At 41.2% G+C, this 19306-nt stretch overlaps 3 long non-coding RNA genes across 5 annotated transcripts; 1 reads left to right on the top strand and 2 right to left on the bottom strand.

Moving 5' to 3' along the window:
• Positions 1-11807: 11807 nt before the first annotated feature.
• LOC147990607 (uncharacterized) lies at positions 11808-12479 on the bottom strand. The gene is made up of 2 exons (XR_015600031.1): positions 12195-12479; positions 11808-12075 (listed from the first exon to the last, which is right to left on the bottom strand). It is a non-coding gene; the product is annotated as an uncharacterized LOC147990607 (long non-coding RNA).
• LOC147990606 (uncharacterized) lies at positions 12213-13407 on the top strand. The gene is made up of 2 exons (XR_015600027.1): positions 12213-12536; positions 13051-13407. It is a non-coding gene; the product is annotated as an uncharacterized LOC147990606 (long non-coding RNA).
• On the bottom strand, positions 13044-17942 carry LOC125553150 (uncharacterized). Of its 3 annotated transcripts, XR_007303940.2 has the most exons (5): positions 17394-17938; positions 17067-17133; positions 15810-16506; positions 15232-15294; positions 13967-14687 (listed from the first exon to the last, which is right to left on the bottom strand). It is a non-coding gene; the product is annotated as an uncharacterized LOC125553150 (long non-coding RNA). The 3 variants fall into 3 exon arrangements; XR_007303941.2 differs by adding an exon at positions 13044-13277 and having other exon boundaries at positions 13664-16506; positions 17394-17942; XR_007303939.2 differs by having other exon boundaries at positions 13967-15294.
• Positions 17943-19306: the final 1364 nt, after the last annotated feature.

Here is a 19306-nt window from a genome sequence, read left to right as displayed (position 1 = left end):
AGAACCAATCATGGAGCGGTATACCTTATGATCGAAGTCAATACCATTTTCATCAGTGCACAGATGGCCATTTGTGGGCATAGGAATTTTGACGCCTTTGCAATCTTGCATGTTGTATTTCCTCGGTACATCCTTGAGGTATTTCTCCTGAGATATGAATATGCCATTGCGTTGTTGACAAATTTGAAGACCTAAGAAGAATTTCAATTCTCCCATCATAGACATTTGATATTCTTCACTCATCATATAGGCAAATTCATCACTATAACATTGGTCAGTACAGACAAAGATAATATCATCAACATATATTTGGCACACAAACAATTCACCATCATAAGATTTAGTGAAAATAGTAGGGTCGAGTGAACCAGGTTTGAAGCCTTTCTTCATGAGGAATTCCTTCAAGGTATCATACCACACCCGTGGGGCCTGCTTGAGGCCATAGAGGGCCTTGCTGAGTCTGAAGACTTTGTCAGGATTCTTTGCATCTTCAAAACCTGGGGGTTGAGCAACATATACTTCTTCCTCAAGCTTACCATTGAGGAATGCACTTTTCACATCCATTTGATATAAAGTGATATCATGATGGTTAGCATAAGCAAGTAATATGCGAATAGCCTCAAGTCTAGCAACAGGTGCAAAAGTTTCATCGAAATCAATTCCTTCAACCTGTGTGTAGCCTTGAGCTACAAGCTGTGGATTATTCCTCACCACAAGGCCATTTTCATCTTGCTTGTTGCGGTAGATCCACTTTGTGCCAATGATATTGTGCTTGCGAGGATCTGGGTGTTTGACCAGTTCCCAGACATTGTTGAGCTCGAACTGATGTAATTCTTCTTGCATGGCCTGAATCCACTCAGGCTCCAGAAATGCTTCATCCACCTTAGTGGGCTCTGTAATAGAGACAAAAGCATAGTGCCCACAAAAGTTAGATAAATGTGAAGCTTTTGAGCGTGTGAGAGGACATGGCGCTTTGATGTCATTGATGATCTTTTCAACTTGCACTTCTTTTGCAATGCGAGGATGAGCTGGTTGTCGTTGAAGAATTTGATCAGCATTTTCTTCAGCACCATTTTCTTCAGTATTTTCTTCAGGTGCATTAGCTCGACGTTCTTCATGTTCTGGAATGAATTCTTCAGCAGATTCTTCAGTAGGAATGACATCCTTAGTAGCCTTTAACTTGATAGTTTCCTCGGGTAGGTTCATCTATCACAGTAGGTAGGTGCTCTCTTTGCGAGCCATTAGTTTCATCAAACTGCACATCTACAGTTTCAACAACCTTGTGAAGAACGTTGTTGAAGACTCTGTAGGTGTGCAAGTCCTTTCCGTAACCAAGCATAAAACCTTCATGTGCTTTCGGTGCAAATTTTGAGTTGTGATGAGGATCTCTAATCCAACATTTAGCACCGAAGACTTTGAAATAACTTACATTGGGTTTCTTTTCAGTGAGGAGTTCATAGGCAATCTTCTTGAAGAATTTGTGAAGATATACTCTGTTGACGATGTGGCACGCAGTATCAATTGCCTCAGTCCAGAAACGACGAGGCGTTTTGTATTCATCAAGCATAGTGCGAGCCATCTCAGCAAGAGTCCTGTTCTTGCGCTCCACGACACCGTTCTGCTGAGGAGTATAAGGAGCAGATAACTCATGAGTAATACCAAGTTCATCAAGATAGTCATCGAGACCAGAATTCTTGAACTTAGTGCCATTGTCACTTCTGATGTGCTTGATCTTCACACCAAAGTTGGTTGAAGCCCTCGAGGAAAATCATTTGAAGACTTCCTGCACTTCATATTTGTAAGTAACAAGGTGTACCCATGTATAATGAGAGTAATCATCAACAATAACAAAGCCATATTGAGATGCTTCATTTAAAACAGCAGAATAATGATTAGGACCAAAGAGATCCATGTGAAGCAATTCAAATGGGCGAGTAGTGGTCATGATAGTCTTCGCTGGATGCTTGTCCTTTGTCATCTTCCCAGCTTCACAGGCTCCACATAGGTGATCCTTGAGGAATTTGACATTCTCGATGCCAATGACATGCTTCTTCTTCGCAAGCGTGTGCAAATTCCTCATGACTGCATGACCGAGTCGTCGATGCCAGAGCCAGCCTTCTGAAGCTTTTGCAAGTAGGCACACGGTTGGTTGTGGTCTTGTAGAGAAATCAACAATATACAGGTCTCCTCTCCTAAAGCCTTCGAAGACTTTGGAATTGTCAGCTTCCATAACCACAACACAACGGTATTTGCCAAAGACAACAACCATATCAAGATCACAAAGCATTGAGACAGACATAAGGTTGTATCCTAAGGACTCAACAAGCATGACTTTGTCCATGTGTCAATCCTTTGTGATCGCAACCTTACCTAGACCCAATACCTGACTTTTGCCTTTGTCAGCAAAGATGATATGCTTCAGATGCGACGGAGATAATGGAGCATCCATCAATAGATTCTTGTCACCAGTCATGTGATTTGTACATCCACTATCGAGGACCCACTCAGTGGCTTTGGGTTGATCATCTTACAGATGAATTAGTGCAGCTTACAAACTCATATACTTCATCAGTGAAGAATACGACATCAATTCATCAGATCAATTTCATCAAGCAACAAAACAGATAAAGTAGTGTGAGGACGTGAGAAATGAAAGTTCATTTCTTCATGGTTAGCCTGCATCCTATCAGGCATGCTCAGGTCTCCAGCAACTTCTTCAGATGATTACGTACGTCTGGAGACCTGACCCTGCAGAAGAGATTAGTTCTTTTTCTTCACCAACCACATTTGAAGGGGTGGCAAAGAGTTCATCATTCTGCGAGCTCCATACGAGAAGGATGGCATAGAAGCCAGTCCATTTCATTTCACATAAGAGGGGTTAGAATAAGCATAAGAGTAAGCAGAGAAATTCTTCGAGGACTTGTGGACATAATAATTTGAAGAATAATGCACATATCCATAATCCTTAGATCTTCCCTGCGAAATAGACGGGTTAGCACGATGATGTTCATTTGAGGACTTTGATCCTTTTGAGGAATATGATCCATGTGAGGAGTTTGGTCCGTATGACGACTTGGATCCATATGATGAATTTGATCTGGGGTTCCTATTCTTCACAGGTGGTGTCATGATGACATTCACCTGAAGATTTTCAAGGCATCTTTTGGGAACCCAGATTTTCTTCATAGGGGGACCGTTCCTGCAGTTAGTGCCAACATATCTAGCAAATACTTCACCACTCTGATTTTTGAACAGTTTGTAGTTGGAGTCAAATGACTCATCATCAGAATGAGGAGATTCACATGCATATCCAGATAGGTTAGATGGATCAACTCGAGGTCCCTTTCCAGCAACCCATGTAGTTTTGGGGTACTGCTCAGGCTTCCAATATGTACCATCAGCATTGAGTTTTCTCTCAAAAGCAATACCCTCTTTCCTAGGGTTCCTGTTGAGGATCTGCTTTTTAAGCACATCACAAAGAGTCTGATGCCCTTTGAGGCTTTTGTACATGCCTGTCATGTACAATTCCTTCAGCCCTGCATCATCAGTGATACTAGCAATATCCTCAGATGAGGAATTAGTGATAGCAGAGGCATGTGAAGAATTTGAAACATTAGCAGCATTTGAACATTCAGGTGAAGAACTGGCAGATTCACATTCAATGCATTTCAAACAAGGAGGAACAAATTCTTCCTGAGAGGCGCTGATTTGTTGAGCAAGTAATGAATCACGCTCCTTCTGAAGATCTTCATAACTCACTCTTAGCTTCTCAAGGTCTTGCTTTCTTTGAAGAAATTCATAAGAAAGCTTCTCATGATCGTATAAGAGAGTGTTATGATGACCTTGAAGATTGTCAAACCTAGTCTGAAGCCTCTGAAGATTTTCAGTCAAGGCTTTAGTGCGATCCATTTCTTCACCCAACATATCATCACTTTTTTCTAGCATGTTTTGAACCTTTTCAAGAGCCCTTTATTGTTTTACAGCAATCTTAGCAAGTTTAGAATAGCTGGGCTTAAGGTTTTTATCAGATTCATTCTCACTTGATTCAGAGGAGGTATATTTGAGTACCTTGGCACCCTTTGACATGAAGCAATAGGTGGGAGCGTAGTCATCATCGCCTTCATCAGCCTTGTTGGTGAGGTCATTTTCTTCAGTGTTGAAGATAGACTTGCTGACGAATGCAGTAGCGAGAGCTAGGCTCGCCACTCTGGATTCGGACTCCTTAGATGACTCCTCTTCCTCATTTTCTTCAGATTCAGCCTCAGAGTCCATTTCCTTGCCAATGAATGCCCTAGCCTTCTTGGAGATGCTATTCTTGTGATATGAAGACTTTGAGGATTTTGATGATGAAGATTTTATGGATTTCTTCTTTTTCTTCGCATCATCAGAACTGTAATCTTTGTATTTGTTCTTCTTTGATTCCTTTTCCCACTGAGGACAATCTTGAATGTAATGTCCAGGTTTCTTGCATTTGTGACAGAGCCTCCTCTTGTAGTCACTGGATGAGGAATCATTGCTCCTTGAGGGTCTTCCAAGGAGACCACGTCTTGAGAACTTTTGGAACTTCTTCACGCGCAGACCTAGATCATGGCTTAGTTCTTCAGGATCACCAAGGCTACTACTAGAGTCTTCATCTTCGGACTCAGATACCGCGTTGGCCTTCAGTGCGCGTGATCTGCCATAGCTCGAACCATAGAGATCTCTTTTTCAGCAAGTTGGAACTCATGAGTATTTAGCCTCGAGAATATCAGCGGAATCAAGTGACTTGTAATCAGCACATTCTTGTATCATCAATGCCAGAGTGTCAAATGAGGAATCAAGCGATCTCAGCAATTTCTTCACCACCTCATGGTCGGTGATATCAGTGGCACCAAGTGTTTGAAGCTCATTTGAGATGTCAGTGAGGCGATCGAAGGTTTGTTGAACATTTTCATTGTCGAGTCTTTTGAAGCGGTTGAAGAGATTGCGAAGAACATCAACTTGAGAGTCACGCTGTGTTGAGACTCCTTCATTCACTTTGGACAACATGTCCCAGATAAGCTTCGCTATCTCCAAAGCACTCACTCTGCCATATTGTCCTTTGCTCAGATGGCCACATATGATATTCTTCGCTTGAGAGTCGAGTTGCTTGAATCTCTTCACATTAGCAGCATTCAGAGAAGGTGTGACTGAGGGAACACTATTTTCCACAACATACCAGAGATCGTTATCAATTGCCTCAAGATGCATTCGCATCTTATTCTTCCAGTAGGGGTAGTCTGTCCCATTGAAGGTAGGACACCTAGCAGAGAACTTGATCATACCTGCGGTCGACATAACTAAAACTCCAGGCGGTTAAACCAAAATCACACAGAACAAGGGAGTACCTTGCTCTGATACCAATTGAAAGTGCGTTATATCGACTAGAGGGGGGTGAATAGGCGATTTTTACGAAATTCTTCACTCAGGAATTTGCCAGTGAGGAAATACCTTAGCGAAGAACTACTAGCAGCTGAATAAGTACTCAAAAGTAAACATAACAGAATACAAGCATAGTCATCATGATGAAATGAAGACAGGCACAGAGTACAGGAAGCGTAAGCACAGGATAACACAGGATGAAGACAAACAGACTGAAGAAATTGAACTGAGGAAATTGAGAAAGTCTTCAGTCAAAGTCTTCAAAAATAGATATGAACAGGCACACAACACAGTTATGAGGAAATGAAAGAGTTGAGGAAATAGAACCAGTAAGCTTGGTGAAGACAATGATTTGGTAGACTAGTTCCAACTGTTGTCTCAGTTGTACGTCTGGTTGGAGCGGCTGAGTATTTCAACTCGAGGACACACAGTCCCGGACACCCAGTCCTGAACACGCAGCTCAGGACACCCAGTCCTGAACACGCAGCTCAGGACACCCAGTCCTCACCGTATTCTCCTTGAGCTAAGGTCACACAGACCTCGCCCAATCACTCGTGGTAAGTCTTCAGGCGACTTCCAAACCTTCACAAACTTGGTCACTCAGCGATCCACAATTCCTCTTGGATGCTCTAGACCATGACACCTAACCGTCTGGAAGAAGCACAGTCTTCAAAGGTAACAAGCGTCGGATCCACGCAGGATCAATCTCTTCAGTGATGCTTAATCACTTGGGGTTTGTAGGTGTTTGGGTTTTGGGTTTTTCCTCACTCGATGATTTTCGCTCAAAGTCCTCAGAGGATGGGTTGCTCTCAAATGACAAGTGTCAGTTTCTCTCGGAGCAGCCAACCAGCTATTGGTTGTAGGGGGTGGCTATTTATAGCCTAGGAGCAGCCCGACATGATAAGACATAAATGCCCTTCAATGATATGACCGTTAGATGGATAGATATTTTGGGACAGCTGGCGCATAGCACAGCAACGGTCGGAATTTTGAGTAGCAAAATCCTCAGGGCTATCATGTTCCTCACTGTGTAGGCAATCCGCATTGGTGAATTCCTAACTCCTCAGTCAGAACAAATTCCTCAGAGACCAGAAGAACTTCGTCTCTGTCACTGAAGAATATGACTGGACTGTATGAGATTTCCAATGGCTTCACTCGAAGGGATTGGTAGGTGTAGGATTTTGAGTTGAGCATCACATGGAAATTTTTCCTTAGTATTTCCTCGACCCCCTTTAATAGTATGGTGTTTCCTATGACTCAAGAAAGAGAAAATGAAACTACGAAAACAAAAGTCTTCACGCTTCATGTTCCTCGAATGAATACCAAGTCTTCAAGGTCACACCAATTTCTTCACTTTCAAAGTCTTCAGAAAGTCTTCAGAAATCCAAAGTCTTCAGTCGAAGAACTTCATTTTTAGGGGTCGACTTTCTCTGTAAATATCAAACTCCTCATAGACTTATAGACCTATGTACACTCACAAACGCATTAGTCCCTTAACCTATAAGTCTTCAATACACCAAAATCACTAAGGGGCACTAGATGCACTTACAACTAAGCTGAAAATCATGAAACCTGCCATGTTGTCAGGACATCGCACTTATATGTCGAGGAATTTTTTTCATCCATTGTAGCGCAAGTTTTATTATAAGCCTCTTACAAACCGGAGTTTCTCTCAAAGAAGCTTCGTGGTTCCGATAGGGAAACGTGTCCCCCTTGTGGGCGAAACGTAATCACTACCTCTTTTCACCTTGTATTTTCTTCTACAGGCAACATGGAATGACAGGATATCCGTGCTGAAATTTAAATTTATTCTGGATTCGTTTGGCCTTTTTATACACTAATTGAGTTTCCTAGGCATTTAATGTCCATAATTCAAATCTGAACTACAAATACATGCTCCAGTTCACCAAAATGGATTGAAAAATTATACATGTGTCCTTGGGTGCATGTTTAGGTCCCATGCCAGGAATGGGAACGAATTACAACCGTACTGGTGTCATGGCTCGTCCTGAAACATTTCGAATCCCGGTTTTTAAGTCCCCATAAATCCTAAACTCACCAGAAAGTCATCAAAGGTGGCATGGTGTCACGTCATGGCACAGATATGTCGTGGTAAAAACATTGTCCAATCTGGGCCAAGCTTTATTACAAACCTCTTACAAAAACTGGAGCTTCTCTCAAAGAACCCTCGTGGTTTTGGTAGGGAAACATGTTCCCCTTTGGGTGAAACGTAATCATTGCCTCTTTTCGCCTTGTATTTTCTTCCACAGGCAACATGGAACGATAGGATATCCGTGCTAAAATTTAAACTTATTCACGGTTCGTTTGCCTTTTTATACACTAATTGAGTTTCCTAGGCATTTAATGTCCATAATTCATGTCTAAACAACAAATGCATGCTCCAGTTCACCAAAATGGCTAGAAAAATTATACATGTGTCATTGGGTGCATGTTTAGGTCTCATGCCAGGAATGGGAACAAATTACAACTGTACCGGTGTCTTGGCTCGTCCTCAAACATTTCGAATCTTGGTTTCTAAGTCCCCATAAATCCTAAACTCACCAGAAAGTCATCGAAGGTGGCATGGTGTCACGTCATGGCACATATATGCCGTGGTAAAAACATTGCCATTTTGGGCCAAGCTTTATTACAAACCTCTTACAAACCGGAGCCTGTCGCAAGAACCCTCGTGGTTTCAATAGGGAAACGTGTCCCCTTGTGGGCCAAATGATAATCACTCCCTCTTCTAGCCTCGTATTTCCTTCTACACGCGACACAGAACAACTGGAGATTCATGCTGAACTTTGAAATTATTCAAGGTTTATTTGACCTTTTTTATTCATTAATTGAGTTTTCTAGGCATTTAATGTCCATCATTCAAATCCGAACTACAAATACATGCTCCAGTGCACCAAAATGGCTAGAAAAAAGTACATGTTTCCTTGGGGTGCATGTTTAGGTCCCAGGGAATGAATGGAACGGATTCAACCGTCTTGCCATCCTGGCTTGGCCACAAACATTGCAAATCTCGGTTTTTAAATGTCTGTAAATCCAGAACTCACCAGGAAATCATGAAACTTCGCATGGTGTCACTACATGGTACATATAATTGTCCAATTTGGGCGAAACTATATTACAAGCCTTTTACAAACCGAAGCATATCGCAACCCTCGTGGCTCCGGTAGGGTGATGTCTACTACACAACCTTCTTCTTGTAGACGTTGTTTGGCCTCCAATTGCAGAGGTTTGTAGGACAGTAGCAAATTTCCCTCAAGTGGATGACCTAAGATTTATCAATCCATGGAAGGCATAGGATGAAGACGGTCTCTCTCAAACAACCCTGCAACCAAATAACAAAGAGTCTCTTGTGTCCCCAACACACCCAATAGAATGGTAAATTGTATAGGTGCACTAGTTCAACGAAGAGACGGTGATACAAGTGCAACAAGGATGGTAGATATGTGTTTTTGTAATCTGAAAATATAAAAACAGCAAGGTAACTAATGATAAAAATGAGCGAAAACGGTATTGCAATGCGTTGAAACAAGGCCTAGGGTTCATACTTTCACTAGTGCAAGTTCTCTCAACAATAATAACATAATTGGATCATATAACTATCCCTCAACATGCAACAAAGAGTCACTCCAAAGTCACTAATATCGGAGAACAAACGAAGAGATTATTGTAGGGTACAAAACCACCTCAAAGTTATCCTTTCTGATCAATCTATTGAAGAGTCGGTAGTAAAATAACATGAAGCTATTATTTCCGTTCAATCTATCCTAGAGTTTGTACTAGAATAACACCTTAAGATACAAATCAACCAAAACCCTAATGTCACCTGAATACTCCAATGTCACCTCAAGTATCCGTGGGTATGTTTATACGATATGCATCACACAGTCTCAGATTCATCTATTCAACCAACACAAAGAACTTCAAAGAGTGCCCCAAAGTTTCTACCGGAGAGTCAAGACGAAAACGTGTGCCAACCCCTATGCATAAGTTCGCGAGGTCATGGAACCCGCAAGTTGATCACCAAAACGTACATCAAGTAGATCATGTGAATATCCCATTGTCACCACAGATAAGCACATGCAAGACATACATCAAGTGTTCTCAAATCCTTAAAGAATCAATCCGATAAGATAACTTCAAAGGGAAAACTCAATCCATCACAAGAGAGTAGAGGGGGAGAAACATCATAAGATCCAAGTATAATAGCAAAGCTTGCGGTACATCAAGATCGTGCCGAATCAAGAACACGAGAGAGAGAGAGAGATCAAACACATAGCTAATGGTACATACCCTCAGCCCCGAGGGTGGACTACTCCCTCCTCGTCATGGAAAGCGTCGGGATGATGAATATGGTCACCGGAGAGGGATCCCCCCTCCGGCAGGGTGCCAGAACGGGTCTAGATTGGTTTTTGGTGGCTACAGAGGCTTGCGGCGGCGGAACTCCCGATCTAGGTTATGTTCTAGAAGTTTGGGTATATATAAGAGGTGTTGGAGTCTGGAACAAGTCAGGGGGGTCCCCGAGGCGGCCACGAGATAGGGGGCGCGCCCCCACCCTCATGGGTGCCTCGGGACTCTTCTGGCCCATCTCCGATACTCCGTGGGCTTCTTTTGGTCCAAAAATAATCTCCGTGAAATTTCAGGTCAATTGGACTCCGTTTGATTTTCCTTTTCTATGGTACTTAAAAACAAGAAGAAAAAAGCAAAAACTAGCACTGCGCTCTAGGTTAATAGGTTAGTCCCCAAAATCTTATAAAATAGCATATAAATGCATATAAACATCCTAGATGGATAATATAATAGCATGGAACAATCAAAAATTATAGATACGTTGGAGACGTATCAAGCATCCCCAACCTTAATTCTTGCTCGTCCTCGAGTAGGTAAATGATAAAAACAGAATTTTTGATGTGGAACGCTACCTAACATATTTATCAATGTAATTTTCTTTACTTTGGTATGAATGTTCAGATCCGAAAGATTCAAGAAAAAAATTTAATATTTACATGAAAATAATAATACTTCAAGCATACTAACAAAGCAATCATGTCTTCTCAAAATAACATGGCCAAAGAAAGCTGTCCCTACAAAATCATATAGTCTGGCTATACTCTATCTTCATCACACAAAATACTTAAATCTACGCAACCCCGATGACAAGCCAAGCAATTGTTTCACACTTTTGATGTTCTCAAACGTTTTGGTCTACTTGTCGCGGACGTGATGCCTATATACATGATCATGCCTAGATATTCTCATAATTATGCACTTTTCTATCAATTGCTCGACAGTAATTTATTCACCCACCGTAATACTTATGCTCTCTTGAAAGAAGCCACTAGTGAAATCTATGGCCCCCGGGTCTATCTTTTATCATACTAGTTGACCCGTTGCGCCAAATGGCGCAGAGACCTACTGAAGACATGTTGTCGATGAAAATAATTTCATGCTGCAAGAACCTTCAACTAAAGCATGCTATTTTTTAAACATGTTTATTACGTTGTTAAATAATAGTCTGGGAAAAGGGAAAGTTTGCATAATATGAATATGCTCAGTTTGAAAATATGGGCACTATGATGAGAGAGTAAAGTTGGCATGGTTGTATTTTTTAGCAAGTTCGGAAACATGGTTATCATGATGAGAAACCTAGCCATGCATAGTTTTCCTGCAAAAATGAGGAAAAATATAAGAAACCTAAGAAAAAAACATGTCTTTGTTGTGCATATACGAAGATATAAGGATCAGAAGGTTTTAGGATTGCCCATGTTATTTAACCCAACCCGCGATGCCTGTGGCCCGTGAGGAGCTGAATAAGAAGCGGCAGGGGGCGGAGCGAGCGAAGACTGTCTATCCCCCTCCTTTCTTTCTCGGTTCGTCGGCTGGGTAACAAATGGCACAGAGACCCACTGAATCCATGTTCGGCATGAAAAGAAACTCCATGTTTTAGTTGTTTTATTAGTAGGCAAATATATATGATAACAAATTTAACCCCCTTTAATAAAAAATAGACTTGTCATCTACAATGAGATATGCCTACACATTTTAATTTGGTAGTAGAGTCCCATTTCAAGACCATGTCATGTTGAAAAAATGTGTATTTTTCAGTAATCTCCCGTTGCGCCAAATTGCAAACAGACCCACACCATACGTGCTTTGAAAATATTCCAATTATTAGTATTGAGCAAGCACATATGGTTATTATTGTAACCACTATTCCAATTATTAGTATTGAGCAAGCACATATGGTTATTATTGTAACCACTATATAAACAAAATGAACGGGGGCTTGCATAAGGGTAACCAAAGTTCAAAAGAAAAAAAGTGTTGTATGTGTTGTTTTTCCGATGATTTGGGTCTTGGAACACCTGAATAGGCAAACACAGTATTGCAAGTAAGAAAATGTGAAACATTGCTAATAACTTGCCTCATATACATGATAGTTTTAGGTCATACAAGCAGTGGGGAAAAGAAAAGCAGTCTATATGTGATGAAGCAAGCCTAAGTCAAATAGGTAATGCCCATACAACCAAATTCATTAAAATGGATGGATTTCAGTCCTAAAACTGGAAAGTAAATATGCATAACAAAAGTGAATCGTAGAACATGGTTTATACATAGCAAGATAGTCTTCCTGTGAGTACAGCTTCCACCACACATCGCCTGTAAACAAAAGAAAAGATAACCATGAGTTATTTCTACTTATAATAGAGCAGCATCACAACAGTTCTAGTTATCCACATTGTTACATTGCATATATATAAGAGAAGTCATGCATGTACCTAGCTACAACGAATTAGCCCATAGCATTTTTCAGACTCATTTCGTGTCCTTGATTTCTCAATGCTGCTGTAATTGTAGTATCTTATCTCTGTTTTCACCGCAGATTTCATGAATCATTTTGCTTCCATAGCAGCAGGGTCTTCTGACATGGTCTCATGTAATAGCCATACGGCTATTTTATCTCCAAAAGATAATGTTGATGTATGGAAATTATATTCATCCACATCATGCCACTGTCACATTTTGCTTCGATACTCAGCCACCGGTAGGCCCGAAATGTGTAGAATAATATCCAACATCATCCTGTGAGGTATTTTCACCATCGGTGGAGCACCCTGTAGGTTTTAATGGCATGCCATAAATTTGCAGAATTTACAGGGAAGCCTAAGACATTTTAGAATTTACAGGGAAGCCTAATGGCATGTAAATTTAATTGGATTGTTGGCAGAACAATTTCTCTAAGGTACATCTTTAAAAATACATTACAGTAACCTGGCCTAAAACTTAGATTCTGTGTGACGTTGCTTTGTTCATTAGTGAACTTTTGGGATGCTTGCCTGAATAAATTGGGATTGCATAGGACCATATGTAGGCATTTCTTGAGAGCTAAAATTGATCCATAATTCCATGTCTAAGGATGCAACAATTCAGCTTAGACATCCAATCGTAGTTAGGTTAAGGTTCAGTCTATTTCATATAGCTAGCAAAAGCAAGTGGAAGGCCTCCACCCTAGGGAACTACTTGTTTGCATGTGCTCTGACTAAACTGAACAAGATACTTGTATCTCTGAAATGTACTACTCTCTTATTTTCTGCATAACAATTTTGTGACATCCATACACAAACATACCTGTAGGCCAATAACCAAGGTCGCCATAATCCGCTGACAGATGCAAATTGCATTGACACAAACAGGAGCCCACGCAAGTGCCAAAAGTAGCACGTGTGTATGGCAAAGCTTCAAGAACATCCAGTATTCCCGCTGAGAGCAGGAGCAGATCCATGTCCGAGCCTCCGTCGGTGTAATCTGGTATCCCATTCTCATCCTTGTCAGACCTTTGTCTTCCCAAAATCAAATTTGTCCTGAACCAAAACAGAAAGAATTCGATTCATTTACTTTTAGCAACATGTAACAGAAAGCCTACTGAATCTTCCTTTAGTGGAATCTGGACTTTCATCTACCCAGAAAGGAACAATTTTGCACAATCAAGAACACAGACGTCAAGGACTAATATAAATGAAGTGAGACCTTCGTTCCAAAAATAAGTGAAATTAACATGTCATACATATCTGCTCCTTAGTATAAGTAACTACTCCTACTTAATGCCCAACACTACAGTCTTAGAAAAATGAAGGGAAAAGGGATAAGTTTAGAACTGAAGTACGCTTGCAGCCCAACAGTACAGTATGTCTGAAGCCAACAATTCAATGACCCTGCATAAGAAATAATTATTGAATATTTTTTTGACCTGATGCAGGGTCATGGGGTTGTTGGTGGCTGCAAGACGGCGCAAGGTAGTTGCTCGTTGTATAAAATACACGTCAAGAAAAGTCAACCCACTCATACTTCTACAATGGCAGGGGCAAATCAAAAATGGATAGAAGAATTAGTACAATCCTAAAATCTGAAATGCAAATTGCTTCTTCAAACAACTGGGCTTATTAACCCAATTATAAACATTCACACTTGCTCAGAGATTAGATAAATCACACATGTAAGCAATATAAAGAGGCTCAGACATTAAATAAAACAGGAATGTAAGAAATATGAAGTGCAGGTTTCTGTACACCTCACACTTCTCGTTTGTAGTGCACAAGTCATCGGATGGTTCAAAGGGGGATATAATACAAAAGCAAGACAGGAATATAAGGTGCAGGTTTCTGTACACCTCACACTTATCATTTGTAGTGAACAAGTCATTGGATGGTTCAAAGGAGGATGAAATACAAAAGCAAGACAGGTTTAGGTAACACATTCAAGTGTGATTATTAATGTATCATCACACAGTACAAAATATAATTGTTGACTCGATAGCCGGACCTACCTGGCATATCAAGAACAGCCTCAAATTCTGAAGAAATGAGGCATCATCAGGGGGGTATTGAAAATATATACTTGAGCATGTGTATTTTGTTATCTTATTCGGGTAACATAGAGCCAAATGGCGCAAGGTTGGCATATCATCATTTGATGAAAGTGCAGCACTGCCGCTGTTTCCACACTAAGAATACTCATAACCTATCCCAACCTGAGTGGATATATAAATTCAGAGGGAAAAATCGCAAACTATATTGTACCGATACAGCTAGATATCAAGATTCTCAGGACACAATGTCTAAACTAAATTACCCAACAAACAGTTTGAATCATGAATAGAATATAGTTAACATAACCCCCCATGCAAACGGTCATCACGTATCAGCTAGTGAGAAAGGAGGGAACAAATCTTGATTAACAGAACAATGGAGCACCATCTTTAGAGATTGTACAAACTGTAAAACAAAACAAAAAAAGAAATCAGTCAGAGTAAAAAAACATGACTGGATATATATACAGTTGGATATCAAGATTCTCTGGAGAAATGCTTAAACTAAAATGCTAATAAAAAACGAATCATGGGCCATTCAAAAACAACTTCATATAGATATATACCCAACAAAGAGTTTGAATCATGAATATGCAACGCACATCGCTGACATGACCCACCATGCAAACGATCATCATAAATATATTTGGAACCCACAACTCAACATAAAGATGACAAAGACAAACATGTATACAAATAGCATCTGAAAACATATCAGGGAAGATAATTTTCTGGCAGAACGAAGCATGCGTATGCAACTATCTAAATATATGTGCTAAACAGCCACTAGAAACATTGCTATAGAACAGACCGGATAAAGCAATTTCCACACAGACCAATGCATGCATGTTTGCACAACCAATCAAACACATGTATAGAATAGATAGTGACAAACAATTAGTCTAGAGAGACTAACTATGCTGGAGCAAGTTGATCATGAAACTCCATACCAAGACATCTCCAGATTTTTCCAGAAATGAGAGTTCAGTAAGCTACTACCTTCATCCTCCTAACTGATTTGAGAGCAGCATTTATTAGTTTTTAGAAACATGAAAAAAATATTAGGCACATTTGAATAAACATTCAAGAGAAGGGAACTGCAAAACGAAATTCAGTAAACAGAAACGCCGCTATAGCTCATGACTAAATTGACTCTCTTTCAGCAAAAAGTAGGAAAGTGTAACCACCTTAGTAAAAAAATAGAATGAGCATGCTACCATGCCCTTGCGCAGGTTCAAGCTACATTCGAAGAAGGGACGTCTATTGAACAAAAACTGGGTCGATAGTATTTTGCAATAGCTAACTATGCAACTTTTCTCCACAAATATGACATAATTTAAATGGCAGGATCATGTTTGTTTTCCCCTTATTTTCGGTTGGATTGTAATAACTCAGCAGCAAAGAGTACACCACCGTGGTTTAGTCTACCAATCTGATTCAATTCAAGAATGGGTAGCCTATTCTCTTGTATATGTCAGCAAGCTCTTTTTTGTACTCAAGTCAAAACTAAGCATAAATACCTACTCACCTACATAAGTTGCTGTTGCACATGCCCATGTATTTGGTGCAAGTTGAGGCCTCCTTTAAGTAACATTATGACCACTCTCCATACCTACAAACACCATCAAAGTATGCAGTCAAAGCGAGGTGGAACCGTGTAAGGATTAAAGAAAGGTAAAGTGTCCGATTCATAAGCAAAGAGAGCAAGAGACCGAACTTTCAGAACATTTAGGTTTATTAGTAAGGAAATAGTGGTAACATTTTCTTAGTAATTAAGCTCAATGGAAATAAAGGTACTTTTCATGTATGACGCCCAAAAAAAGTTTAAACATCTTTTCCTTTTGCTGTACCATGACCATACCACAATGTGAGCTGCAGACAGGGAAAAGTTCAGATCCAAAATCATATCTAATAGATATGTTTGTACATTAAGGAAAAGAAAAACATTACTGGTAGCATTCTGCAAAAACACATTAAGAAATGGAGCTTTTGGACCTGTGAATTACACTGGTATTCTCAAAATACCACATCTACAATCTCACTGGTGAGAACCAGTGCAGGATTAAGAAATTATCTAAGTCTATAAGCTTATTATGAATGATGCCAGACTTATTTTTTTATTGCAAGAATCAATGCTGGCAGGCTGTTTTGTAGAGTTACTCAGCGGAAGATGCCGCAACCAATAGAAATTGGCAGTAGATTTCATCTATGCCTGCTGCTCCATCCTGCAGTAATTATTTAGAACAACAAATAAGATGATTGTCAGATTAGAGAAGGCACACTTCTTGCATAAAAAAGAGAAGGCCACACTAAAGAAGCACGTTCCTAGTATGTATCTATAAACATAGAGATGCTACTGATAAATATAACTGAACTATTTCCCACAGCAAAAGGAAAGCATGCATGTGGCTAGAAAGAATAAGCATGTAGCTAGAAAGAAAGGAAGCACACATCAAGCAGCAGAACATAGTTACAGCAAAGCAGGAGATCAAGATGCAGCAACAAAGGAGATCCTAGAACCATCTAAAATAAACGGAGATGAAGTAGTCAAACCACACGCATGACGTGGATCGGTGCACAGAGGTAAAAGAATAGTCATCCACATACAAGCAAAAGAGCAGTCCATTTACCCGACCTGGAAAGGAGAAGTAGGCTAGAAAAGGAGGAAAGACGGACGATAAGGCAAGAATGAACAACAGGCAAAATGAACTGAACGCAAAAAAAGGTTAACAAATATGCATTTCATCAAACATCTTGCAGAAAAGAAAATGGAGCGTGGTGTCACCTCAATTAATCGCCGAAGGCAGAACGGCGCGACAGTGGACGCAGGAGAGGATGTCAAGATAATCAACCTGCGCACGACGCGGACAGAAGGAAGAACACGAAATCAGCAGGGCATAGCAAAAATAAGGGTACACGACAAGATCAGGAAAGGAGAACGAATCTCAACCAGCAGTCCCGTCCAGAGTATGGACGGCATTGCAGCCGACAAGAGCACACCACTGGTGAAGGAGAGGCAATCCAATCGAAGAGAGAGAGAGAGAGAGAGAGAGAGAGAGAGAGCGCAACACAACGAGGAGGAGAAAGAGAGCAAAGCAAGAGCGGGGCCGACCTCTACTCGTTAGCAAGTCATGCCGGCCTCCTGACCCTCCCCTGCCAGCCAGCCCCCGATGCGAAGAATCCGTCGGCCCTACTATCCGGCGGCGACGTCCTGCACTGATTTAGAACCATCGCACGCAGCAGCGCGGATCCGAAAGGTGCCAAAGCAGATGACGAGCCAGCGTGCGAGGCCACGATCCGCTCCTTCCGCCTGTTGGCCTTGCTCGCGCTGATCCTTAGGAAATGCCATTGCGAGGTGGGGGGGCTGGGAGGCCGGCAGCCGGAGAGAAATCGGTGGAGTAAACGGAGCAGCAAGGAGGCGGGGCGCAGGCCGACGCCTCGCCGGTGTAGGCCGACGCTGGCCGGTCACCTTCTCCCGTCCGCTGCCGGACCTCCCTCTCCTCTCCTCTCCCCTTTCTCTCCCTCTCATCTTCCTATCTCTCTTCTAGGGTTCGTGCGGGATGAGGGGACCGGAGTGTGCACGGCGTGCGGGACGAGGGGATTGGGTTGCGTTGGGTGCGGGCGCGGCGCGCGGATGGGACAAATTCTCTGTCACCCGGGCGCCGCTTACCCAGCTAATACAGACACGAGACGAGCCCATCAATCATTGGGCAGAAAAATGAACCGTGGGGTGAAGATAATTTAATCGCAAGTCCAACGGCTCAGGCGCGTCAGAAAGTCAGATCGAACGATCGACGAAGCTCCAATCGGGGGAGCCTTGTGGAGGTGAGTTGGCTAGCTTCATTATAGTTTTAAATAAGTTTCCAATCTATTTTACTTTGCAATCTTTACTTTTAATCTATATCATAAAAATACCAAAAATATTATTTTATTATCTCTATCAGATCTCATTCTCGTAAGTGACCGTGAAGAGATTGGCAACCCCTTTATCGCGTTTGTTGCGAGGTTCTTATTTGTTTGTGTAGATATGAGGGACTTGCGTGTAGTCTCCTACTGGATTAATACCTTGGTTCTCAAAAACTGAGGGAAATACTTGCGCTACTTTGCTGCATCACCCTTTCCTCTTTAAGGGAAAACCAAAGCAGTGCTCAAGAGGTAGCAAGAAGGATTTCTGGCGCCGTTGCCGGGAAGGCTTACACCAAGTCAAGTCAAGATTCGATCTCCCGCCAACGTGCGATTTCTGGCGCCGTTGCTGGGGAGATCTACACACAAGTCAAGACATACCAAGTACCCATCACAAACTCTTATCCCTTACATTACATTATTTGTCATTTGTCTCTCGTTTTCCTCTCCCCCACTTTACCTTTGCCGTTTTATTCGCCCTCTTTTTCTGTTCGGCTCTTTTTTTGCTCGCTTCTTGTCTGCTTGTGTGTTGGATTGTTTGTCACGATGGCTCAAGATAATACTAAATTGTGTGATTTTTACAATACCAACAATAATGATTTTATTAGCACTCCGATTGCTCCTCTTACCGATGGTGAATCTTGTGAGATTAATACTACTTTGCTGAATCTTATCATGAAAGATCCGTTTTCCGGCCTTCCTAGTGAAGATGCCGCTACCCATCTAAATAGCTTTGTTGATTTGTGTGATATGCAAAAGAAGAAAGATGTGGATAATGATATTGTTAAATTTAAGCTATTTCCGTTTTCGCTTAGAGATCGTGCTAAAACTTGGTTTTCGTCTTTGCCTAAAAATAGTATTGATTCTTGGAACAAGTGCAAAGATGCTTTTATATCTAAGTATTTTCCTCCCGCTAAGAACATATCCCTTAGAAACGATATTACGAATTTTAAGCAACTTGATCATGAGCATGTTGCACAAGCATGGGAGAGGATGAAATTAATGATTCGCAATTGCCCTACTCATGGTTTGAATTTGTGGATGATCATACAAATTTTTTATGCTGGATTGAATTTTGCTTCTAGAAATTTTTTAGATTCGACCGCGGGAGGCACTTTTATG

The sequence above is a fragment of the Triticum urartu genome, chromosome 1A, assembly GCF_056163025.1.
Source record: "Triticum urartu cultivar PI428250 chromosome 1A, HENAU_Tu73, whole genome shotgun sequence".
Taxonomy (NCBI): Eukaryota; Viridiplantae; Streptophyta; class Magnoliopsida; order Poales; family Poaceae; genus Triticum; species Triticum urartu.
Note: the sequence above shows the minus strand (reverse complement) of the source record. Positions and strands in the feature narration are given on the sequence as shown.